Here is a 26,786-nt window from a genome sequence, read left to right as displayed (position 1 = left end):
ATAGCAGAGCTGACTATCTGCAAGCCTGGAAGAGAGCTCTCAACAAAACCCAACCAAGCTGATATCCTGATCCCAGATTTCCAACCTTTGAAACTGTGAGAAAAAAAATAATTCTATTGTTTAATCCACCCAGTCTATGGCATTTTTGTTATGGTAGCTTAAGCACACTGATGCACATAGACTAGAGAAGGTAGAAGGTGGTAATGAACACACCACATTTTCTTTCCAATTCCTGCTTTAAGATATAATTAACATTAGTCATAATGCATTGTGGAAAAATACTTCAGAATTTTAATTTAACACTTCCATCAAAGAGCTCATAAAGAGTCCAGGAGGAGCAACACGAAGACAAAAATTAACTGTGATATAAGGTAATGAATAATGAACTTCTAATAATCTTCTACAGAAGCAGAAAAGAAATATGATTTTGAATGAGGATTTAAAAAATACTTCAGAGAATGTATACATTATGAATAGGATTTAAAAGATTAATGTATTTTTAAAAAGGTGAGAAATAAGACATTGGAGAAAGGAGGGAATATATAAATAAATGTGTATATATTGACAGGATAAGGCTCACTTTGGGAAAAGATGTATAGTAAATTGAACTAGCGTATGGGTATATAGATGAAAGTGGCCAAGAATGAAGTTGTAATACTCACTGTGAAGGGCCTTTTTCTTAGTATGTGTTTTCCAGAAGCAGATCCAGGGACAAGGATTTTAATGCAAGTAGTTTACTTGGAAGGGGCACCTATGGGGGTGGGGTGGGGAAGTGATTCAGAGAAGGGAATACAGTCAATGTATTTGCATTATAAAATTAGCTACCACACAGACTAACTGGGTACTGAGCTTAATGTCACAGGATACTGTGAAAAGTGTCATAAAACAGCTCAGAATTACCCCAACCAAAATGTGGGTAAGATTTGTAGGACTGTGTTCATTCACCAGCTCCCAAGTGGCATTATCTGAGTACTGTTCCCAGAGAGAGTTAATGCTCCAGCTGTATCAACCTGCTGCTGAACCAGCCAGGTTGCCTTCTGTTATACTAGGATAAGAAATTCTTAGACACACAGAAGCCAGTATTAGCAGGCAGAGTATCTTGAAAGAGTTAAGGTGTGATGGATATGGCAAAGGACCAAGAACACCTAATACAATTTAATGAATTCTATGCTAAAGAGTTGGGATGCATGGATATTGGTGGCATCCCCTTTGGTTAATATCTACAGACTTTGAAAGTCATTAGATGTGTGAACTCAGGGACATGGGGTACTCCCAAGGATTAGTAAAGATGTGTTATATGACTGTCTAAATGGTAAAAGTATTTAACTAAGTAGGGAGTTTGAGAAAAGACTGATTAGGAGTGAAGGCATTAAGTACTGTTTGAGATGCATTTAGTGAGTTGGAAGTTCCTTTGGGATACTCTGATGAATATGTCCATTAGACAATGAAGGTGTTGGGGCAACTGGAGCTCAGAAAATAGGTAGGAGCTCCAGAAAGAAGAGATTTTTAAAGTCCTAGGGATGTATGAGTAAGCATAGCCTTATTTCCCCACCTGGATGTACCTTGGATCAAAGATCTTCATTCTGGTTTCCATCAAATTAAAACTCATGTGATAGACAGAAAACAAGACCTGAAGTAGAAGGTCTGGATTTGAATCTAGACTGTCATCCATAAACTATAATAAGGGTTGGGAGGACTGCAAAAGAAAAATGCTAAACTTTTTGATAATAAAAGCCAATGCAAGCAAGTTTTCTGAGGGAATATACACAACTGTGCCTGTGTCACATTTTGGTAAAACAAGTCATATGGTTACACAAAGAAACAAATATATAAAGTAATGCTTTGGCAAATTTCTACGGGCAGGGAAAACAAATTGCGTCAAGTTTGATGTCATGACTTTGCCAAAATTGTTAAAATTTCCAGATGTACACTGAAGAAACTAATAACATCCCAAAGTACTTTTAAATTGCAGCCATCAAATTTAGCAAATGTAGGTGACATAATGCAACATTCTAACTTATGGTGTGGTATACAGGTATTTTTGAGTGATATGGATTAGGTTTGTATGTTTTACTTCTCAAAAGGAAATTATCCCTAAGAAATGTAGAGACAGTTTGCAGAGATTTGACATAGATGGAGGGCCCTGAACACTACAAATGAAAGAGTTCAGAGCTTTTAAATTGCACTATGTAAACGGAAGAGGCTGGTTAAATAACAGATCCATCCTTCTTCCTTTTTCCGAATAAATTGAATACAAGTAAAATGCTGACTTAGTAAAAATGGTGAAAAAGCATGTTTCCTGAAAGAACATGAAATTTAATTATTATGTAAAATGTAAAGTGAAAATGTGACTATTAATGTTTTACATGGGTACATAGGATGGTAATTTTGAGATAGTAATACATATTCAGAAATAAAAAAAAATAGGTAGAAATGCTCTGGTCAGGATGATTTGTCTATGGCTATTTGATATGTAATAAGATAGGAACAGAGTACAAACTCATTTACAAGAGGTTGTCTTACAACCATAGACAAAGAATTTACTGAGGAAATGTATGCATTAAAAATGTAAGTTCAAAGATCCCTTTTTATATTAACTGGCATTCATCTCTTCTAAGATCCAATCTGCTCAACAGACTTCAACCACATTCTTACATGGCAACAATAAAGGACTGCAATTAAAAACATTTTAAATTTGACTTTGCAAACTGTTTAAAGCTTTTCCAGAGGAAATAATGTGTAGCTTTTACAACAGTCCATTCTTCATTCTCTCCTAAATTAGCTGCATAATATATGAGCAAATTTCCATGCCTAGTTAGACCTCATTATTCAGTGAAGTCTCAGGGAGTTAGGATTTTTTTCATCATTTTTTTTCCTTTGCCCTTTAAGCATCTTTCTAATTTAAACAGTCTCAACGATCACCGATATCATTGTATCCATCAATTGTACTTGTTTTTGATGAAATGGCAAAGAAGCATGGATTCTTCACATTGACCTCTTATGTGTGTATAGATTTTTAAACATATTTATTTTTGCAAAAAGATGCATAGCTTGGCAATTGTAAACTTGCAAATAAAATATGTGAAGATTATGACTCTGAGAGGATTCAGTGTAGAATACACAGCCAATGAGATAGAAAAGAAAGGGGCTAGATAAAGTGAAGTCTTAAACTGACAATCTGTTACTTAAATATTTAAAGTTGTTTTTTTCCTCCCCCCTGGGGTTATTTTCTTGATTAGTATTAAAGGTGTTTTAAGCATTGTTTGCAACTGTTGCTTCAATGCTGTTTGCAACCTCAATCTGTATCCATGTCCAATCATAATGTGATACTGTCAAATTCATAAATAGAAGCCTTTTCACTTGCTCATTTCTGTGTCCAGGATATCCAGATGCAAACCTGCCAATTAAGGATTCACATGGATCGTATCTGTTTCATCTAAATCTTAGTATCTGCATATGATTTTGTGTTTCTTACTTATTTGCACGGTGATTTGTAACAGGTCAAGAGCCAAAATTAAAATAATTGTGTTTTAGGAAAAACAGTGGCTCTTTTAATTAGATCCAACTTAGATAATGAGATTTTTTTTTCTATCAGGAAAATACTATAAATAGCAATCTCTCTATTTGATAGCAAGATCTACTAAACTGAAGAATCTAGCATAGCAAAATAACATAAAACTGGCCCCAAAAGGGTAAAACCAAATTATTCTAAACATAAGTCTATGAATAACAATTTGTATTGATGACAATGAGAAAAAAATCTGAGTTTAAGATTATAATTGGCTTAGAATAAAATCTAAATTTTGGCATTTACCAATATGTAGGATTTAATCTCTAGACTCTTTGGTCATATCATTAGGAAGGTGGGAATATTACCTAACTTGCCATATTAATAAAGGAGTAAAGTAATTATATGTGAAAAGTAAGGGTTAGTGTATTTAATACCTTTCTCACACTAAAGGCTTCCTTAAGCATCCAAATTAATTAATCATCTTGTTATAGTAATAAAACGGAAAAAGCAGTTAACTGAATAAACCCTTTGAGGGTGCCATATCTTGTGAACATGTGATATTTGCTATCGACAGGGTACCAATTCAGATTTTCAAATCGAACCCCTAAGATACATTTTGACTTAAAAGAAATATACTTATCAGTGAGGTTTACTGCAAACATATGACAATGGCTACTTTAATATCGTTTACCAAAATGCTAGAATCTAGCTTTCAGGTTAGTATGATGGTCTCTTATTCGATCACTTTTAAAATCATGAAAAACTAACAATGAGAAATAATGCAATAATATTGAAAAGAGGGTCAAAACATGCTATATCTCTCTCCACCTTGCTAAATACCATCTAATCTCTCCCTCTGCTACCTAATTCAAGAAAGAAACTGCCCATGGCTAGTCATTTCATTTCTAACTGAGGGTTTGTTCACCTATATTTCTCCTCTGAATTTTCAGAAGCATTGTTCCTCAAATTACCTTTTCTTTTCTATCACTACATTATTAGCAAGCAATGGTTGCCTTAGCAACTCTTTAATAGGTTGCAACTCTCAAAACCTATCTTTTCTGGAGAGAGTCTTCTGACAGGCTTCCTCATAGAACCAATAACTCTTCCTAATAAATATGTAAAAACATTATTTCCAATTAGAAAACTAACCATGCAGCTTAAATACTTAAAATGTTTTACCACACATTCAAGAGTTAGTTATATAAATTTATTGAAAAACTAAGATACTGTTTCACAAAATAATAATTGATTATGATAACATCTACCATTTACTAAGTATTGTATTATTCCATTGTTTTGTTTTTTCAATTACCCTAAGAGGTATGATACAATACTATCTAAGTTTATCAGGTGACAGACTAAAGCTCACAGGGGCTAGTTCAGTAGCATGGTGGTAAACATTTTACAATCAACGTCCAGCTCTCTGGGGGGGGGGAAGAATACACACACAAACATACACACACTATACACACACACACACATAATTTCCTTACAAATATTACTAAAATAAAGTATGTGAGCACATAATTCAAGAAATAATACTTTTATTTTACTATAATATATTTAAGTTCATGTCATTTAATTTTTAATAATGGCTGTGTTTAATTGACTTGTAAAATTTCTGAAAATTAAACACTGAGCTCTTGCAATCTACTACTACTAGTCTCCAGTTTATCCCTAGGTTAGTTACATGGTCAAGGTCAGACTGCTACTAAGGAATGTACTAATTAGATGCAATAGGGCTTTTTAAGGAAGAGATTCAAAGAAATATGGGTACAGGGCTGCCTCAAAAGTTCAAAGAAAGAATTCCTGTTAGAAGGCGCTGTGTTCTCAAGACCAACCAGATAAGACTCTTGACTCTGGGGAAACAAACCAAGGGCTGTGGAAAGGGCAGTGGGTGGGGGGATGGGGTAACTGGGTGATGGGAATTAAAGAGGGCACATGATATGATGAGCATTGAGTGTTATATTCAACTAATGAATTATTGAACATTATATCAAAAACTAATGATGTACTATATCTTGGCTAATTGAATTTAAAATTAAAAAAAGTTTCATACTTAAAAAAAAAAAAAAAGCCCTGCCCTCTCAAGTTTAACTCAGACATCTTTGGTATATTTCTCTTTGCTTTTTATTTCCCTGGTAATTTACTGCTCAGAACCCAGAACTTATTTCTTTATTGACATAAATATATCTTTAATGAGTTTGATTTCAATTCATTATCTATGACCCGTTCCCACAGTGGCCTGAAAGTTTGCCCCTTCAGCTCTGACCCTGTCAACCATCTCCCTGTGGACTAGACCTCTTCTCAGTTTGACGTGCTCCTTGGCTTCGTCTGTGCTGTTTTAACCACAGTTCCTTAGCTCCGTTGCCAGCATTTTGCAGATGCCATAGCAGAGAATGGGTGCCCTTTGAAAGATCACTGGCGAAAGGAAGTTAGAACATGGAACTCCTCAAACCAATAGCCTGGCAGCCCACTGAGGAAAAGCTTCCCCAGTCAGGGCTCTCTCCTGGCATAGTGCATAAGAAGTAAACTTATTTTTGACATCTCTTTATTCCCTTTTCATGACTCTCTTCTGTGTATTCCTAGTTGAGCTGGCTCTCCCTTCTCATTTAATGTCCTCAGCTTGAACTACCCTTCCCTCTGACCAGGCCCTCAGCTCACATAAACACATTCCATGAAAACTTCTCCTCTGTCTACCATATCAATTAGTATTGATTGATTATTTATTTGCCCTCCACAGAATAATGCTTACCCCTGCATTATAATCAATAATAATCCCTCTCACAGGAAGTTTATGCCATCACTTTCATGTGCTTGACACTAAAATATGTGCTAGGGATAAACATAACTAGAGAGTGCTTCTTTACTTGAGGATTCTTTTTGGAAATACAAAGACTGGGGATGTAATTGCAGTAATGTAAGTGCTGTGGTAGAGGAAATTGTTCTAAAAGGAGAGATTAAATTTGGTTTGTTCTGATCCTTCCTCAAATCTCATAGCATATGGCCCCACCAAATCTGATTTTACTTATGAACAGTCTTAGCATCCACTAAAAGACCACAGAACCTTGCTTCTACCCATCCTCCCCATCCCCCCGCCCTTTTTCTTTAAGTAGGCTCCACACCCGGCATGGAGCTCAATGCAGGGCTTGAACTCACAGCCTTGAGATCAAGACCTGTGCCAAGATAAAGAGTCAGACGCTTAATTGACCGGGCCAACCAGGCACACCCATTTTTTTTAAAGTGATATTTTAGTCATTATATTTCTCTCATTAATGTGTCAGTGGTATTACTTCTGAGTGCTACAAGAAGAAATAGGATAAGATACCTTATCTGGATTGAAATATGCCAAAGGGGAATCACATTTCAAGTTTAGCAAACATGTATGGAACAGTTACTATATGATAGGTATTAGGACAGCTATTTTCAAAATGACATTTAAATCTCCTACAACCTCCTTTTTTGTAGGTGAAAGAACAAAATTATCTTATAAATTAATCCTTTAGCTCCTAAGAGCTTGACCATGACAACTGGGGAAAACACACGCACACACACACACACACACACAGCCACAAATACTGGTGCCCTATTTAGTTAAAAAAGGACAGAATATAATATCACTAATGCATTACTGTCTTGGCCAAATAAAGAAAGTCATAATATTCACTAATAAGACTGTCCTTAGGGAATGATTCCATTGTTGCTTCTTATGGACAGTATGTGCTTGTTGGTGGTAGTGTTGTTAGTATTGCTTTCTAAAAGAGATTATAAATGTTTTCTTTCTATTTTTTTTTTTTTTATAGAAATAGAAGCACTGTGGGCATGGGTTGATGCAGGTGAGTCCAAATAATTGCTTTGAAACTTGCATAGCATTCCAATTTAACTTTAAATGCTCATGAAATTCAGAGCAGGAGGATCTAGTGTGAGGCAACACTTAGGCTTTAGCCCTTTCTAGTTGTGTAATTGTTTGCTTTTCTTTGCTCTATGAATTCTTTATGACTCAGGATATCAAAAATGCACCAACAGTTGCAGTAAATAAAAGATCTTCCACCATGTGCAATCCACGGGGAGAACACCATTGGAGACCGAGGGAGCAGCCTGACCTTTCCCAGCACATTCACTCTGTGTAGGAAGGAAGGATTTCATAGGAGTAGTTTCAGTATCATCACAAAGCTCCTCATCTCTGAAATATCTGGCCCTCTCAAGGTAAAACTTTTGATGTAATTATCAGTAATCCATCTATCTAAAATATTTGTTATTACTTGGTATTTGGCTAATATTTGTTATTTATAAGATGTGAGCCTTAAAATCCAAATAATTATGTCTTCTTTGACATTGGTCCAGTTTATCACAAAAGAATGGTATACCCATAATTTCAACAAAGTTTTATCATCTGCTATGCTCTTAAATGCCCTAGATATATAGGACTTTACAGTCATGAATATGTATTTCTATATAAAAAAATAAAGCCACTGTATACGGAATATCTTCATATGCTCCTATATTATGCCCTGAATATTTTAAAGAGTTTAAATTAATCTTAAAACCAATGAACTTACAAAACAAATCTTTATCATGTCACTGGGGTGTCAAAACAAATATCTACATTTGCACCTACCCAGAATAGTCTTCACAAGATTTAAATTTTTTTTTTAAATTGTATGTGGAGTTCTTTGGAGAATCATGAATTATGACTTATTTTGTATTTGTAACAATAAATGAATATATAAATGTACAACACATAGAAAAACAAGTTCTGCTCTTGGTATCTTAAGTTATCAGAAAAAGACAAGGCAGAATATTAAAGAATCCTTCATATCTTGTTTTCTTTGATTCGATAGTGTTCTTTTAAAGAGATTGAAAAAGACTAGAATTCATTACAAATCCTTAATTGCCAGTTTCTCCACAAAATAGATGTTTATGTGCAGGATTCAGAATAGCTACCATTCATTTGAGGGAGATCTTGTACAGCCGAAGTTTAAATAAACAGCAATGTTTTACTAAGTTTGCAAAAGCGTAATTAGTCCTAGAGGCACAATATTTTTAAGCGTCAAACACTTGTTCTCCAGCTGTACTATTTGGATCTGTAGTTTCAGACGTGGCTTATATGCATCTCATTGAAGTCCAAGCCTTTTCATGACTGACAAGCACTTTCACTGTGTGTGTGCTCACAGAAATAGAACAATACATCACTACTACTTTGATAGAGGCATCTGCTACATTTTTTTTTTTTTTTTTTTTTAGTTCAGTAGTGCTTATAAACACTTCAAAATGGATTCCACTGGGGAGCAGTAGCATTAATTTGTGTTTGTTCTGTCATGCAATTATATTAGAGAAATGAAATAACTGATCAGGAAATTCACAGGTGGGCAGAAATGGTAGTTTAAACATATCTTTCTTACAACACTGGGATTGAGTCTACAGGGGATCATGGTATTCAAGTCTCTTTTTTCAAACAATACCCTAGAGAAAATTATTTTGATATAGTCAAAGGTTTTTGTTTTTAAGTAGCAGATGTTGTTTTTTAATTTCTTTCATGTATATAATAAATAACAAAGAGCAATTACAAAATATGTTCACTTTAACAATTTTGTAGGTAATGCGACCTTTCTATTTTGGCTGGTTTATTTGGTGCCTTGATGGTGTTAATGAGACCCAAGTCACTGGCATGGTGCTAAGTATTGACCACATCTAACCCAGTAGACTATGTGGTGGACCTTGGAATGTGCATATACTTCTAACTATAAGCACTTGAAGCCATATGGATTGTGATTGCTAATATAATATTTCAAATATATACCATATTGCTTGATCCAAATCCATCACTGCTACTTAAAGAAAGAAAACAATAATAGATAGATGATAGATAAATAGATAACTATGTCTCTTTGTATATGGCAACAGGCTGCTTGCCTTTCCTTTTGCTGTTGCTGACATGCTTCAGCTCAGAATGCCCTTCTCTATTTCTATCACTAATAACTTATCCATATTTAAAGATAAACCAAATGTTCTCCTCAGTAACCTTTCCCTCTTTTACCTAAATGAAGGTAACTTCCTTCTTCTCTTGACACTGAACTTTTGAGAACAAGGATCATGTCTTTTTACTTTTCATTCCCTTATCACACAGTAGATGCTTAAAGACTATCTATATGAAAAATGATTTATCCCTATCTTACTCTAAAAAAAAAAAAAAGGAGAGATGTTATAAGCTCTCACATAGTCTTGAGTTACAGATCCCTTATCACACCTCTAATATATATCACATCTCAAAATATATTAGGGGCTTCTGACTCTACCAAACAGAATAATACCCTCTCTGGTTCATGAAATTTTTTCAAATGATAATAAAGAGATAATAAAAAATGTAAATCCACAGCAACAAAGAAAATGGCAAAGAAGGCAAAAGTGGACAGAAATCCAATGGAAGAGTAGGGATTACTTAGGCTGCCAAAGAAGATACAGCTGGTAATCCTGAAGCCTGAAACAGTTGTAGAGGCAACTTGGGCCATGGAGATGGTCATGGTTTAAGAGTATGAGTTTATATGCCTAGAGCAATAGGAAACTATTGAAAATTTCATTTTGGAAGGAATGACATAATCAGATCTATATTTTATAGAGATAAATAAGACCCAGGGAAATATTTGTAATATATGTTAAAGACACAGGTATAAAGAGGTACCTGGGTAGCTCAGTCAGTTAAGCATCCAACTCTTGATTTCAACTCAGGTTATGATCTCATGTGAGATGAGCTGTGAGGTCCAGCTATGAGATCTAGCTGTGAGATCCAGCCCCACATCAGGCTCCATACTGGGCATGGATGGAGCTTGCCTAATATTCTCTCTCTTCCTCTCCATTTCCCCTCCCCCAAACTCTCTCTCTGTCTCTCTCTCTCGGTGGGGGGGGGGGGGGAGACACAGACTTAATAAACCCGGTATATAAAAAGTTCTTACAAATTCATTAAAAAATTGAAAATAACCAATTGTGAACTAAGCAGAAGATATAAATAACCAATTCACAAAAAATAATTACAACTGTCCAGTAAATATGAAAATGAAATTTTGAATATCAGTGAAATATTATGTTTTGTTTGTAAGAGTTCATATTTAAAAATTGTTTATGGCCTTATAATGTTGGTCCCCCAATAATGGGTCCATGGTCAAAGGAGCAAGACTGATACAAAGCAAAGGTCAAGCAAAGCTTTATTTCTCACCAAGCATCAAGAATCAAACCAATTGGCTGGGACCAGGCCTCCTACAGAGAGGGCGACACCTCCCTGCCTCACAGACTAACTTTTATAAAGCAAAGGCCATGTGGTTGGGCCTGGCCATACACAGGTGGCCAATGAGATTGTAACACACAGAGAAAGCTGCACAGTCATGCTAGGTCCCACACAGGTGGTCAACTGAATTACAATTCACCCCATAGTAGCTATTTGAACTAACCTATCACCTTAGTCAGAATTGGTGCCCAAAAGTCACCCAAAAGGCGGGGCCCACACACCTTGGTAGCTAGGGAGACAGTATGCAGGCTCTACTGATTAGATGTCTCTACCTGACCCAACTCATCCCTGCATTCAGGCCGTTATCTCCACCTGACCTGACCCACCCTTGTATTTGGGCCCTTACCTGGGACTGGTTTCCCAGACTTGTTTTAATTAAGTTCCCCTGGGGGGGCAGGGTCAACTTAAGTTTGACTGCATAAACAACAAAATAGCTGTTCAACCAGGGTAGGGCTGCTCTGGCTGAATAGGTCCTTACAATAATACTGTGCAGCCATTAAAAATTATATTGCTTAACCAGGTTTATTGGCATGGAAAGATGTCAGAAACACATTATTAATAGAAAACATGGGTTTCAACAGGCCATGTATTGCATAATTCCATACTTAGTTAGCAATTATGTACGCATGCATTCACACAAACATATGTGTATGTATGTTCATGTGTGTGTGTGCACAGAGTAAAAGGCTAGAAGAAAGAATGACAGTTATCTCTAGCTGGGGAAGCTACTTTTGAAGCCAGCTAATTAAATTAAATGAATATGAATGGGTATTATCATTCAAAATATTGGGTATGCCGAGTTGCATTCTACACTGAGCATTGTGCCAAATGGTGTGAGGGTAAGCAAAGTTCGACAGGTTTTATGTCTACTGCTCTAGTTAAAGAGAAGAATAAATGTATTTAAAACTACTAAATCAATGTAAAGCATTGTTAATAACAAGACAAGAAGTATAAATAATATATGCTACCTGATTTCACAGGAGAGATGACGGCTGTTAATTTTCAGTTAGAATCCTCAACCTGTACTTACTGTTTTCACTGAAAAATGCTGAGTTTCCAATTTTTATTGGCTTTGGTAAGTCCTAGAAATATGAAATGTAAAAAGGAGACCCTGACCTCAAGGAACTCAAAAGGAAGATGGGTACAAAGGAGGACAATACATCAAAACACACATAATAATACAAATAAGCTCCAGAGTAGCTTAACTGCTGAGTAAGAATGCAGTAAGAATGCCCAGCCTAGCACTTCCCTTTAACTTTCTGAGAGCTACACCCTTCACAGTCTTTCATGCCACTCCCTTCACACACAGACACAGGTGCACACACACACACACACACACCCGCCAAAGGCTGTGACTGGTGCAGTTTTCTAATTTCTCACAGTAGCCTCTGTTTCCCCCAAAGAGTGATAATTTGTCCTGTATCAGTCTCATGCTTTGTTCAGATTCTCGGTTGGTCTAATACTCTGGACCGGAAAGTTAAGGCTATGGTGCCATTCAAATAGCAGCTGAATATTATTGAGAAAGAAATAAAACAATCTCAAGATGTGACATTGATGTAGAATTGGGCAAAGAAGCTATTATCTTTAAATCAATGACATATTTTTTACAATAATTAATAAGAATGACTTTATAATTCTAGGAAATGAGCTAGGACCTTTCTATGTATTATTTAATAATCTTGCAAACATACTAAGAGAGTACTCCCTTACTTTGCAAATAAGTAAATTGGAACTCAGAGAGTTTATATACAATGACCAACTCACAATAAGCAGTCAGATTAAAGTTAAAACCCAGTTTTGTATGGCATCAAAATGCATATTCTAGTAAACCCATTTGGGAGCACTTACTATGCTAGAAACTTAACTAGGTGTTGTGAAGAGAAAGATAAATAAGTCAAAGTCTCTTTATTTTGCAATCTCACTTTGTAAGCAATTACTCTCAACTTACTTCCCTTTGCTCTTGCTAGGATAATATTACCAAATAAATGAAACAGAACTGTTTGTACAGAAGTGAATGAATAGATGTAGGGCACTCTGAGTTCACCAGATAAAAGCATTCTATGAGTTTAAGATGTTGTAATTATTATGAATTGGTGCAAAAGTCCATGTCTCATTTTGTTACATAGTTTGACTTTACTATTCAAATGTAACCTTCCATACTCCTATTTTGCTCACTTTTTAAATTTGTTCAGTTTTTAAGGAGAAATATAATGTATGCGTTACCAGTTCACCTACATTTCAATTAGCATGAGATCATCATTGAATGTGGTGAAACATTAACCATGCTGCAAAAAGGACTCACCTACAGCAGACAGGGCAGTCCAATGCAGAGCGGCACAGCTTATAATTCTAGACTCTTCCCATTTGGGCAAGGGGCATACTTCTCAAGCATACAAAGCTAAGGAGCAAGGAATTCATGTGAAACAATTGTGATTTATTATGTTGCAATTTAATCTACATAGTTTGGCACTCTCCTAAACTTTGTGAAAACCCCACATGGTAACAATGTACCTAAAGATAAAAACAAAGACAAAATCACTCTTTATAAAATAATGTGTGGATTTACTCTTTATTAGCTCTTACCTGAGAGAAGTATAGTTATTCTTTTTATATACAAGAAAACTCCAAATCTCTGTAGGCTTCCCAGTTTTTCTCCATTTGATTGATGTCTAGGCACGTACTCTAAGCTTTCTTTAAATATTTTAACTTATATTTACATGTATACAGGTTACATGGAAAATTTTCAGTGCAGTTATAAACTTCTGAGAAGGAGGAACCATTTTACTTTGCCTAATGTGGCTGAATTTAGAATTTAAAATATTTGGGCTCAAGTAAAAACGCTAACACATTTAAAATGAGCTTATAAATGGAAGTAAGTAGTAAAGGGCAAAGCCATTAGGTCAAATGGTTTCTCCAAAAGGAAGGGACATTAACCAAAATGCTGATAAAGCCACTTAAGACCTATGGTTAAACAAATGAACAGAGATATGAAAAAAACCCTAAGATAGTGTGTAATGGAAATATCAAGAAAGAAACTCAATGATTCTGCACTGGGAGGAAAATCCCTATAGAAAAAAAATGGCAGGATAAAAATGAACAAAACCCAGATGCAATGAAGATAACAACAAATAGAATGAGAGCAGAAAAATGTTGGATTTTGATTGAAAAATATAGAGAGAGGACAGAGAGTAAGACTTTTTTGTGTTTTTTTTTTTTAATTCCAAGTTTTTATTTAAATTCCAATTAGTTAACATGCAATGTAATATTATCTTCAGGTGTAGAATTTACTGATTCAACACTTCCATAAACACCCCATGCTCACCACAAGTGCCCTCCTTGATCCCATCACGTATATCCCCCATCCCTCCCACCCACCTCTCCTCTGATAACCATCAGTTCGTTCTCTATAGCTCAGAATCTGTTTTATTGTTTGTCTCTCTCTTTTTCCCCTCTACATTCATTTGTTTCTTAAATTTCATATATGAGTGGAATCAAATGGGGTATTTGTCTTTCTCTGACATATTTTAGTTAGCATAATATTCTCTAGTAAATGTTAAGTGAGTCACATTTTGTTTAATTTTGGTTTAACCAAGGATGTGTTGATATGTTGAGGTTGTCATTAATGCAAAGGTAGTACTCAAGATAGTCCAAGTATAGTCAATATACTGGAGAACATTGAAAGCTTCAGAAAGTCTTCTACTTTGGAAATTGTTTGTGTTCTGTTTGGCTCAGTGTTTTTCTCAAATTTAAATACATGCAATCCTTTGCTACCTGTGACTCAAAGATGTAAACAGGTATCCATCATAAAGACTAGATGAAGTATACACACACCCAGGTGAGATATTCTGGGATTTCAGTTAGATAAAAACTAATCAGGTCCTTTTCGGTCACTGATATATGTTAGTATCACATGCTAGTTGGCATATAAAGAAATTTTCAGTAAATTCTTATTAAACAAGTGAATGAAGGGAGGATGTAATAAATAAACAAAGGAATGAACATGGATTACTTCAAAATAACTATCAGTGAGGACCATGTCAATAGGTTCTTTTGTAAGATTAAATGAGTTAATATATATTAGGAACGTATCTAGAAATTAGTCTTTAGGAACGTGTTTAGAAATGTATCTAGAAATTAGTATCTAAAAATTAGTAAGTGCTCCAAGTGTTAGCTATAATTATTGCTTATTCATAAAGAAGGTAGAAGTTAGGGCCGACAACCTGGTTCTTAGAGTTGTTGAGTACAGTTTAGAAAATAAGCATTTTCTAAAGAGGAATGGAAAACTCATATGGATTTTAGAAGGCATTGGTGTCCTGGTAAAAATCCACCAGAAACTTCATGCATGATGATAAGGCAGATTTCTCACAAATCTCAGCTTAAGAATTGGTGTCTATGACTGTAAGTGATACGTCTAATTTCAATAGGCTAGGAACACACAGAATAGATCGAGTTCATTAAGAATAACACTCACAAGACATGGAGCTATCCTTAGAGGACATAGAATTAGAATAAGCTTTCCTGCAAAATCCACAGAGAAAGCATTAAAACACAGCTCTGTAGGGTACCACCCAGACTACCCTCCTGCTCACCACTTTTGTAGCTTCCTACTTTGATCCATCCTGATGAGACAATCCCTGTCCATCAACCACATGAAGATAGCAAAGAAGGGTTAAATTTCTGTCCCCTTTCTATATACATTTGTTGAAAAGCTTGCTCAGCATCCAGATCTGCTGAGTTATGGAAGAAGGGGAGTATTTTTATGTGCAAAAGTATAGTCCTTCAGTGCTGCTTTATTGTATTTATTTGGAAGCAAGCTTACAATTTTAGTGACATGTTCTCACAGTTCTTGGGTTTTATTGTTATGATGAGGTCCAGCATTTTTGTTTTCCTATCTAGTTGCCTTTGCTTGTCACTCATTTTTGGCCAACACATCACTCAGAGGAGATTATTCCTGCCTCTACCACTTTTCTCCAGGTTTTTGAAAACAATGGCATTTCTGGGCATGTCTTCCAGTGCTAGTCTTGAGAGTGCTATTTTTCAGCAGTAGAGGGAATGAACGTAGTCTCAAAGAGTGTATCTTCCATCTTTCAACTATCCTATTCTTGCTGGTTCTCAAGCAGCCGATTCAGTGGAAATATCACAAATTGATTTTTAAAGCACTTCTCTATTCTTTCCCACTACACTTGTTTTCCCATTGTTTTTTTTCCATTGAGAGATACATATTTACTCTTGATATCATCTTTTAAAATAGTCTCTAAAAATCATGTTTGTTGCCATATTTTATGCAATGAGAAATTGCCTTTTATACTTTTTGTAAACATATATTTTGGTCAGTTTATTTGGTCAGAATACTTTTAGGGTGACTATTTTTATTTTAATCACATGATGATGAACTGATATATTATTGCTGTCACTTTTTGTTCACTAAATAGCAATGGCAAATTTGTTGATTCCCACAAATTACAAATTCCTTTTTTTAGCTTTTTAAATAATATGTGGAAATGGTCTGATGGATGTGATTAAGGCACATATAAACAATATAATGATGAATATTTTCTAATGCTACATTAACAGATCTATAATTAAAAAGATATTTCTTCTCAACAACCATACCCCCAAATATTTATCTATGACCCCTAAAGTAAAGACAAACAAACTGAAACTAGAATATCCACTTTGGTGAGTATCTTTTATCTTTGCTACTCACCTTAAAAATCTAACTTTTTATTAAACAAATGACTCCAAATATAGATAGCACAATAAGTAGAATTAAAAAGACAAAATATATTAGCACAAATCAAATGGAGAGGTCTAATGTAACTTTAGAGAGGTTGGTATATTTCATTGGAAGAGCTTTATTTTTAAACAGTATTCTATTACTATTTGTTTATAAAGATATAATGCAAAGATTAAAAAGAGAGTTGCAATGTATAAAACTTGATACACTATTAGTATCTCTTGTACATATAGTTTATATAAGAATTCATAAATGATAGAATTAAAGTAGAGAAAACACCTAAATTGGTATTTAATGTAAAAGGAAGTGTTAAGAGACAAGAAAAATCCTAAAAAGGATTCAATCTTGTAAGAAACACAAAAATGATAGTTAAGATTGCAGTAAGATACCTTTCATGCCCAGTAGATTGGTAAACTGTTTTGACAAATTCAAGTGCCTGTAAGACTGGAAGAAGGAGAACACTGCTGATAAGAATGTAATTTGTTTAAACAACTTTTGAAAACATTTGGCATAATTTGTTACTACAACATATGCTATAAGCAGTGATTCCTCTTCTATACATGTACTCTAAGAAATTTTTGAATTTTGAGTTAGGAGGCAATCACTGAAATGTTTTTAATACTGTAATTCAAAATAACAAAATCCTAGAATCAATCTAAATATCTATCAAAAGGAAATTGAATGAATATGTTAGGATAGTTTCATACAATAAAATACTCCATGCATATGAAAAATTAATGAACTATAGTTGTGAACATCAGCTTGGATGAATTTTGGAAGGTGATAAGTTGAGTTCACAAAAAATAAGTCACAAAAGGCCACACTTACTGTGATACAGTTTTGACAAAGTTCAAAAACTACTAATACTGAAAAATACATTGTTTAATGATATCCAACATATAAGATTAAAATCTATAAGCAAACATGTGATAAGCTAAAACTTCAGAATAAAGTTATCTCTGTGAAGGAGCAAGATGCATTGAAGGAGATATGTGTAGTGAGTTAAAACAATATTGATTTGTTCCTTAAGAAGAAAGTTAGAACCATGTTGGTTTGTGTTCATTATTATGATTCATAACTTACATATAAAGTTCATATATACATAAATTATCATATAATCATTCATTTGATATACTTCTTATACAGTACATATATATATCAAGTATTACACAATCACCATATATTGTTTTTAAAAAGGAAGTATGGTAGCTTGCTTTAGCAAACAAATCCTTATGTATGCTCTAAACATGGAAAAAAATTAATCCAGCATTTAAAATTCACAGAACAAATAATCAGCATATGAGATATTAAGAACAGATAGGTTTGTACTCATTGAAGGTCATTGAAGATTGAAAAAATTTTATTTTTTTCCTCATTATACTCCATGGGCAATCAAGTCACAGACTTGCTAAACCCACAAATCCCTTCTATGAAGTTCCCTTAGCATATGAGATATTAAGAACAGATAGGTTTGTACTCATTGAAGGTCATTGAAGATTGAAAAAATTTTATTTTTTTCCTCATTATACTCCATGGGCAATCAAGTCACAGACTTGCTAAACCCACAAATCCCTTCTATGAAGTTCCCTTAGTAACGTGCCTCCAGGCTGTTCTGATATCAGGTGATTGGATAACCCTGGCACAATTCTGGACCATGGGAGGGGGTGGGGGGGCAGAGAGATGTCAAATTATATTTTTTTAAGATTTTATTTATTTATTTAACAGAGAGAGAGAGGTCACAAGTAGGCAGAGCAGCAGGCAGAGAGAGGGCGGGAAGCAGGTTCCCCGCTGAGCAGAGAGCCCTATGAGGCCCCTGAGATCATGACCTGAGCCTAAGGCAGAGGCTTAACCCTCTGAGCCCCCCAGGCGCCCCTCAAATTATATTTTATACAGAGACCTATGAGGTGGTCACTAATAGCAGAATTATACAAATCAATCTTATCTTCTCTCTAATGCAGTAGATAAATCTCGATAATGACTGATAGAAATTATTACATTGCAGCTACTGACCAAACAACGGAGATCACCCAGTTGCTAGAGCTGCTTTGGATCTGCATCAATATGTCTATAGCTAACCTTTCTTCTAGTTTCTGAAGTCCCAGCTCCATTATTATTATTTTGCTTCCATGGGGCATGGCTACCCAGCCAAGATTGCTGTCTCCTAATATTCATACCACATTTAGAATTACCTATACCATACCACATTTATACCATATATATACTTGTATATATATGGTACACATATAAATATATATATATATAAACAATACCTATACCATACCACATTTAGAATTACCTATACCATACCACACCTATATCATACCACCTCCTAATATTCATACCACATTTAGAATTACCTAATCCATACCACATTTAGAATACCTATTATGTGAGATACAAAGATTCTAAGAAGTGATATTGCTATTACTACACAAATATTCAAAGTAATGTTTCATAATATGGATATATAATCCAGTTTGATTCTCCAGTATATGTATATATGTTGCCCATTTTATGTTTTGTGTGTATGTGTTTATGTTTTTAAATATAACACATTATTGCATTTTCTAAAACTTTAATATTTCACTTCAAAAGTAAACTGTACGTGGTAAAAAAAAATTAAGCATTAAAAATATGTAAGATGAAAAGTAAAAATCTCTCATTCTCAACCTCATCTCTGACTCATTCTCCAAATATAACAGAGATTCTTATGTATTCTTCCACAAATAAATTGCTAAATGTATGTACATTCTGCAACTAGACTTAAAATTGAAACTTCTACATGGACATTCTTAATATGACATATTATTTTCATAACTTCAAACCTTTTTTAAGGACTCAATTAAAATAAATAACAAACAAAAATAAATACACAAGGAGCACCTTGGTTGGTTCAGTTGTTAAGCATCTGCCTTCAGCTCAGGTCATGATCCCAGAGTCCTGGGATGGAGTCGATTACCAGGCTCCTTACTCAGCGGGAAGCCTGCTTCTCTCTCCTACTCCCCCTGCTTGTGTTCCCTCTCTCACTGTCTCTCTCTCTGTCAAATAAACAAATAGAACCCTTAATAATAATAATAAAAATAAATATGGAAAACTTATTATAGCATAATTTAGAGTAAATCTATAAATTGAAATTAAGTATCACCAAAAATAAAATTGTTTTTGAAACAGCATATGGATCACTATGTTGTGATTTGATTTAAAAATAATTTAATATTGTGAATTTCAGATACATAGAAATGCTGAAATTAGACCAATAGAAAATTTTTTTAAAGAAATATAAAATACTCTGTATGATACTACAATGGTAGATACACATCATTATACATTTATCTAAACCCATGGAATGTATAAGAGAGAGACTTAATGTAGGTATGGGCTGTGGATCATAATGATCTGTCAATGTAGGTAGGCTCATCAATTGTAACATATGTACCACTCTGATGGAAGGTGCTGATAATGAACAAAGATACATGTGCATACATGTGGGGAGAAGGAAACAGGGGACATGTAAGCCCCAAGAACTTTAGCATAATTCTAGAAAGGGGAGAAGGAAGTACATAAATGACTGTTTTAGAATTTCATGCCAATTCAGCTGAATGGAGGCTAAGAAAGAGTAAACAGCTGATTTGTAGGAACTGAAATATACCATGTTTGTACCTTCCTCTCAATCTTGCTGTGAGACTAAAACTGTTCTTTAAAAATCATCTTTGAGGGCACCTGGGTGGCTCAGTCGTTAAGCATCTGCCTTTGGCTCTGGTCATGATCCCAGTGTTCTGGGACTGAGTCCCACATCAGGCTCCCTGATTGGCAGGAAGCCTTCTTCTCCCTCTCCCACTCCCTCTGCTTGTGTTCACTCTCTTGCTGTCTCTCTCTCCATCAAATAAATAAATAAAATCTTTAAAAAATAATCATCTTTGAAAAAATAGATTGAAAAAAATTAGGTAATAATTTTCACTTTGTAGAAATAGAACTTGAATGCTTACCTTGTAATTATAAGGTCAAAAATTACAAAAATTTCTAAGCTTAAAAAGAGGCATATTATGTTCCATAGCAAGATGTTTCTCCTACCATCATCTTTTTTGTAACACAATGCTTTTTACAAAGGTAAATGCCTCAAATCTGAATAAATATGCAAAAATTTTAAAATAAAAACATTTAATTAATACAGTTTAGTTCTTTTGAGAAAGCCAAACTAATTTCAATTCCTTCATAAATATAATTGAAATATAGGCAGAGAGCTTTGGATCTAAAAATATCATCAAAGGAAACAATTATGGCATTTACAGATATCATTAAGTGAACTTACAAATTGATTTACCTGTGTCATAAGTCTAGTTTCAGTCCTTAACTGTACCCGTATTGATGTGTCCCATTTATCAATGAAACTATATATATATATATATATATATATATATATATATATATCTTTTGCTTTATGTTTCTCCTCTTATGTTTTATGAAGGGAATGACCACTGACCCACTCAGTTATAACCTCATTCCCAGCTTAGCAGACAGTGTGGTTCATGGTATGCAAGGTAATAAAACAAGGTAATACAGTCTGATCACTAAAAATGTCAGAATGAGAGAATATAAAATCTCATTAGGTATACTGGCAAGTAGCCTTGTATTTATGAATCAAAGTTCTCAATTCCCACTAGAAGTAAAGGCATCTGTTACCACATTCTGTTCAAGTGAAGACATGTGTTCTGCACAGAATTCCAACATCAAGTGTAGTGTGTAACCCTGTGCTTTGGAAACTAATTATTCTCTAAATTTTAAGTGTTAAAGTATGTATGTTACATGTGATATCATCCATTATTTTATTTTATATATATATATATATATTTTTAAAGATTTTATTTATTCATTTGACAGACCGAGATCACAAGTAGGCAGAGAAGCAGGCAGAGAGAGGAGGAAGCAGGCTCCCTGCTGAGCAGAAAGCCTGATGCGGGGCTTGATCCCAGGACCCTGGGATCATGACCTGAGCCAAAGGCAGAGGCTTTAACCCACTGAGCCATCCACGCACCCCCATCCATTATTTAAACAGAGCCTAATTCAGAATACTTATCTAATGACTTTTTATGTTGGCCCTCTGCAACTCAGTGTTCTGGGATTACTCACTTTCACTGTCATGTATTTAATGGGTAAGTATATTAGGTTTTCCATCAGTTTTATCATTTGTAAAATGAGAGAAATGACCTACCTCATTGTACTGTTTTGTGTATAAGTGTCGACTGCTTCCTGTTCAAGGGGGCAACAGGATTGTTCCTTCATTATCTCAGGGAGGTATGTTCTATAGAGGATGGGGGAAGCAGTAGCAAATAGTTCATTAGGATTTTTAAGAAATGGGACTTGGAAAACAGGATGAAAGAGAGACACCTAAAAAATGCTATATGCATTTAGGGGGTGGGGGGTGGGTGAGCTGGTGGTAGATATTGAGGAGAGCATGTATTGTATGAGGAGCACTGGGTGTAGTGCATAAACAATGAATCTTGGAATACTGAAAAAGATAAAATAAAAATTTTTTAAAAATGCTATATGCAAGAGGAAAATTTTCTCCGAAATAAACAGTAAAACGATTTCCCACAGCTACATTTGGAGAGAGAGACCTGTGAGCCCTGGATGAACTTCAAGGGGCTTCAATATCCTGAGGAAATCTCTACACCTCGTGGGCGTCCAGCATTACAATAGATTTTTCTGGCCTATAACAGCAGTAGAGAGACCCTAGGTCTGAAAGGGCCATGTGATTAGAGAGTACAGATGCCTCAGCACTAACTTGTGAGACAGACAACTGACAACCAAAAAGCCTGACAGTCTGTAAGCTCCCAGAACTTTGACATAATTCTAGGAGAAGGAGGAAGTATATGAATGACAGGTTTTTTTTTTTTTAAAGATTTTTTATTTATTCATTTGAGAAAGAGAACTCATGAGTGAAAGCATGAGCAGCGGGAGGGGCAAAGGGAGAGGGAGATGCAGGCTCCCTGCTGAGCAGGGCTGGATCCCAGGACCCAGGATCATGACCTGAGCTGGAGGCAGAGGCTTCACTGGCTGAGCCACCCAGATGCCCCTGAATGAGAGTTTTAGAAGTCCATGCCAATTCAACTGAATGCAGACTTAGAAGCCGTCGATTTGTAGGAACAGGAGATATACCATATTTATTGCATACTTGATACTATAGACAGTGCATAATAAATGTTAGTTATTATTGTTATTATTATTATTGATGAAAATTTAAAAAAAAATAAAAGAAAATAAAAGGAGTTATGGTACTCAAACAGGAAAACCCAAAGTTCTCAAGTTTCATATACAGGAGAATATGGAAGAATCACATGCCAAATGTAAATGAAAATTGCTTTACTGTCTCAACACTGTTCTATAGGGAAGCTATCTAGAGAAACCAAGAAGACTAATTATAATAGAGTCGCAACCCAACCTACACAGCCACATACTTCCCAGCCTTGAAGCCATAATACTCCTGATGCGCTTGCTATGTTTCTGCTGTTTAAGTGGAGATTTAAAATTCCAAATTTTTCTGGATCTAACTCTGGGACAGAACAAGGATATTAATGGAAGAATTGGTAAAAATCCAGATAAAGGCTGAAGCTTTGTTCTTAGTAATATACCAAAGTTGGAAACTGAATTTTGACTAATAAACCCCAATAATGTGAACTGAAATTGGGTTCAGGTATACAGAAAACCTCTGTATAGTTTTGTGATGTTTCTGTGGATTAAAAATTCTGTAAAATTTCAAGTTTATTTTTTTAATAAAAATTATTTAATGCCAACACCTCTTTTAAGGACCAGATACAAAATAAAGCCTGACGTGGATTCTGTCAGGCTACTCTTGAAAGCATTCTAATTTTCTCACTCCTCTTTTTAAACTCAGTCTGAAAATTAATTGAGAAAATCTATACAGTCAGCACATATCTATTGAGTATACTCTGTACAGTGAGCTAGAGGATATATTAATGAATAGACATAGATCATTTACTAGCAGGAGCTATAAATACATAAATAATTATGATTCAGAGTTATGTTTGCCATTCTTACTAGAATTCATAGGTGAGAAATTATCTTCTTTAGTATAGGATAAAGGGAAGTTTTAAGAATGAAGCATCATTTGAGTTGGACCTTAAGTGATCACTTGTTTTTAGATGTGTACTGATTAGAGAAAGGAGGTAAAGAAAGAATATACCATATAAAGTCACTATGGTATATGGAGTTTAGGGGCCATAAAAATATAATACTGACTATTTTTCCAGTTCTGCATATAAGGAGCTTGGAAATAGCTACTCTGTCCTAACAAGTGAAGAGCTCAACAGATCCAGACTGAAAGACCAGTAATGCTTCCTGGATTCATAAGATAGGTAGGATGCATTGGGAAATGCTGACCCCAAGATTAGAAAGATTTGAGAGTTGAATGAAAAAGAATCACACTTTTTTTTTTTAAGATTTTATTCATTTATTTGACAGAGAGCACAAGTAGGCAGACTGTCAGGCAGAAGGAGAGGGAAAAACAGACTCTCTGGTGAGCAGGGTGCCTAACGTGGGGCTTGATCCCCAGACCCTGGATCATGACCTGAGCCCAAGGCAGCTAGTTAGTAAACTGAGCCACCCAGGTACACTGAAGAATCACATTTTACCATAGCATAAACTCATAAGCAGAAATGGCCTTGGGAAGGAAAACCTGAACTTGAATTAACAAATCACTCAAGGTTCAGCGCAGAAAACTCTGTTAAGAAAACAAACAAACAACAAACAAACAAAAAAAACCCACAGAAAGAGCCAGTCATAAAGAGGTCCCACAATTTTGGGAGATTTACCTCTAAGAGCACAACCAGGTTCCTGCAGCAAATATAAAGAAAAATCCCCTCCTGCCATATGCAGAGGGAGGGGAAAAGGAGCCATTTTGACAAGCACTAGAGAGCCCTCAGTTCTACTTAACAAAGACTGTGCTGAGGGAAAATGAGTCAACCAGAGCCTAACCTGTTGGGGCATGTGAGTCTAACTTAGGGGCAGGGAAATAACTGAATTCTAGCCAGCTCTAACCATTCGCATAGGGGAAAGGAAAAACCCAACTCCAGCCCACTCTAGCCATCCTGTCCCACCTAAGACTGAAAAAACTCTTGTGAAGTACACACTCCAGAGGCATACCTCACTAATACAGAGACCTAATCGTGGGACTATAGAACACACACAGATATATACAGCAGCTTTATTCATAATTGCCAATATTTAGAAGAAACCAGTATGTCCTTCAGTAGGCAAATGGATAAACTCTAATATGTCCAAACAATGGAATACGATTCAGTCCTAATAATAAACGAGCTACCAAGCTAGGAAAAGATATTGAGTAGCCATAAATGCATACTACTAACTGAAAGAAGGTGAAAAAGGCCACATACTGTATGATTCCAACTGTGTGGTGTTATTCTGAAAAGGCTTATCTGTGAAGACAGTAAGAAGATCCGTGATGGTCAGAGGGTGGTGAAGGCGGCATGAAAACCAGCAGAGAGGATTTTTAGGGCTATGAAAATACTATGTAGGATACCATAAATGATGGACACGTGTCATTTTACATTTGCCCAGATTCATAAACTATACAACACCAAGAGTGGATACTAATGTAAATTACGAACTTCGGGTGATAATGATGTATCTATGAAGGTTCATCAGCTTTAACAAATGAACCACTCTGGTGTTGAATGCTGATGATAGGGAGGCCATGCATATGTGTGGGTAGCAGACATATAGGAAATCCCTGTACTTTCCCCTCAGTCATGTTGAACCTTAAACTGCTCTTATTTATTTATTTATTTATTTATTTTTAAGATTGAACAGAAAATAATTTTTTATTAGTAGAAACTAAACGTAGGTTAGGTTGTGGTGATTTTCAGAGCACATTAAAGATTTTGAATTTGTTGTATTTTATTCAGTTTTACAGGATTTATTTTAGGAAGTAATTTGTCAAGGATCTAATTACAAAATGCTGCATTCTTCTAGAAACAGCATCTTATTTTTTTTTTAATTTATTTATTTGACAGAGAGAGAGAGAGAGAGATCACAAGCAGGCAGAGAGGCAGGCAGAGAGAGGGCGGGGGAAGCAGGCTACCTGCCGAGCAGAGAGCCTGATGTGGGGCTCGATCCCACGACTCCGGGATCATGACCTGAGCCGAAGGCAGAGGATTAACCCACTGAGCCACCCAGGAGCCCCCAGCATCTTATTTTAATACAAAATCAGAGAAGGTTCCAATAACTTTCTCACTGAGTAATATGAATTAGAATTCTCCCCCACCCCAGGAGACAGATCCCTGGGGTATAGAGCAAGCTAGCAGCTGGGATATTTCAGGGTGAAAGCAGAGTAGTTCATCAAAAGTAAATGCTGACATATACCAGATAGTGACATGGGAAAGTAGTTATTCCAAAGGACAGAAGGTAACACATTTCCCCACAGGAAAACAGTGTGGGGATATGGAAATTAGGACAGGCATTGTGTGGAAAAGCATACAGTCTGCATAACATTGTATGCATATTTAGGATAGAACTCCAAATTTGTGAAGAAAAAGGATTAATGGGACAGTACTTAGCCTTTGTCTAGAGAGGATGAAGTAGAAACAAATATCAGAATCAGATACTCATCCCTTCCAAATCATAGACCACTCTATTCCCTCTGCCCACTTAAAGGTGCCACCCGGGGACTGTTCCAGAAATCTACGGGATGTCAGGAAACACATATTATTGAGAAGGACTATTGAAGAATGAGAAATCCTCTACTGAAGACACAGGATCAATAGGAATTATGTACTGAGAACCAAGGAAAATAGTCAGAGTCTTGGACTGAGAGATTGTGGCTGATACCAAAAAGTTAAAATAAGACCTCAAGGATGGGCAAATATAGACATGTTCAGTCTGTTTAGAGTAGACCACACAATAATGCCTGTGTACCTCAGTTGGTCTACTAGATGAAGGGGAATTAAGTGTTCAGATTCCATTTTCTCTGCTTCTTTTCCTACACTGGATGAGCCAAACTTTTCCCAAAGTATGTACAACCTGGATTAAATGTCGCTTTTTCTTCCATAACTGATGGTTCAAATGGAAAGGCCATCGTCAATGACTGAATTCTAACCAGTCTGGTTCTGAGACATATTAAGTCCTTTGACCCCTGGGGGTGACCACACATGAGGAAATCGCTGCCTCTGGAAGAGTTAGCAATGCAGAGATGGGGTGTTAAGAGTATCCCTGATTGCACTGAC

General features: G+C 35.5%; 1 long non-coding RNA gene across 1 annotated transcript; it reads left to right on the top strand.

The window, feature by feature from the left end:
- Window positions 1-26,786, top strand: LOC125098378 (uncharacterized). Its single transcript, XR_007126810.1, has 3 exons — window positions 1-371; window positions 7,516-7,717; window positions 26,218-26,786. It is a non-coding gene; the product is annotated as an uncharacterized LOC125098378 (long non-coding RNA).

Source organism: Lutra lutra, chromosome 4 (assembly GCF_902655055.1).
Source record: "Lutra lutra chromosome 4, mLutLut1.2, whole genome shotgun sequence".
NCBI classification, from domain to species: Eukaryota; Metazoa; Chordata; class Mammalia; order Carnivora; family Mustelidae; genus Lutra; species Lutra lutra.
Note: the sequence above shows the minus strand (reverse complement) of the source record. Positions and strands in the feature narration are given on the sequence as shown.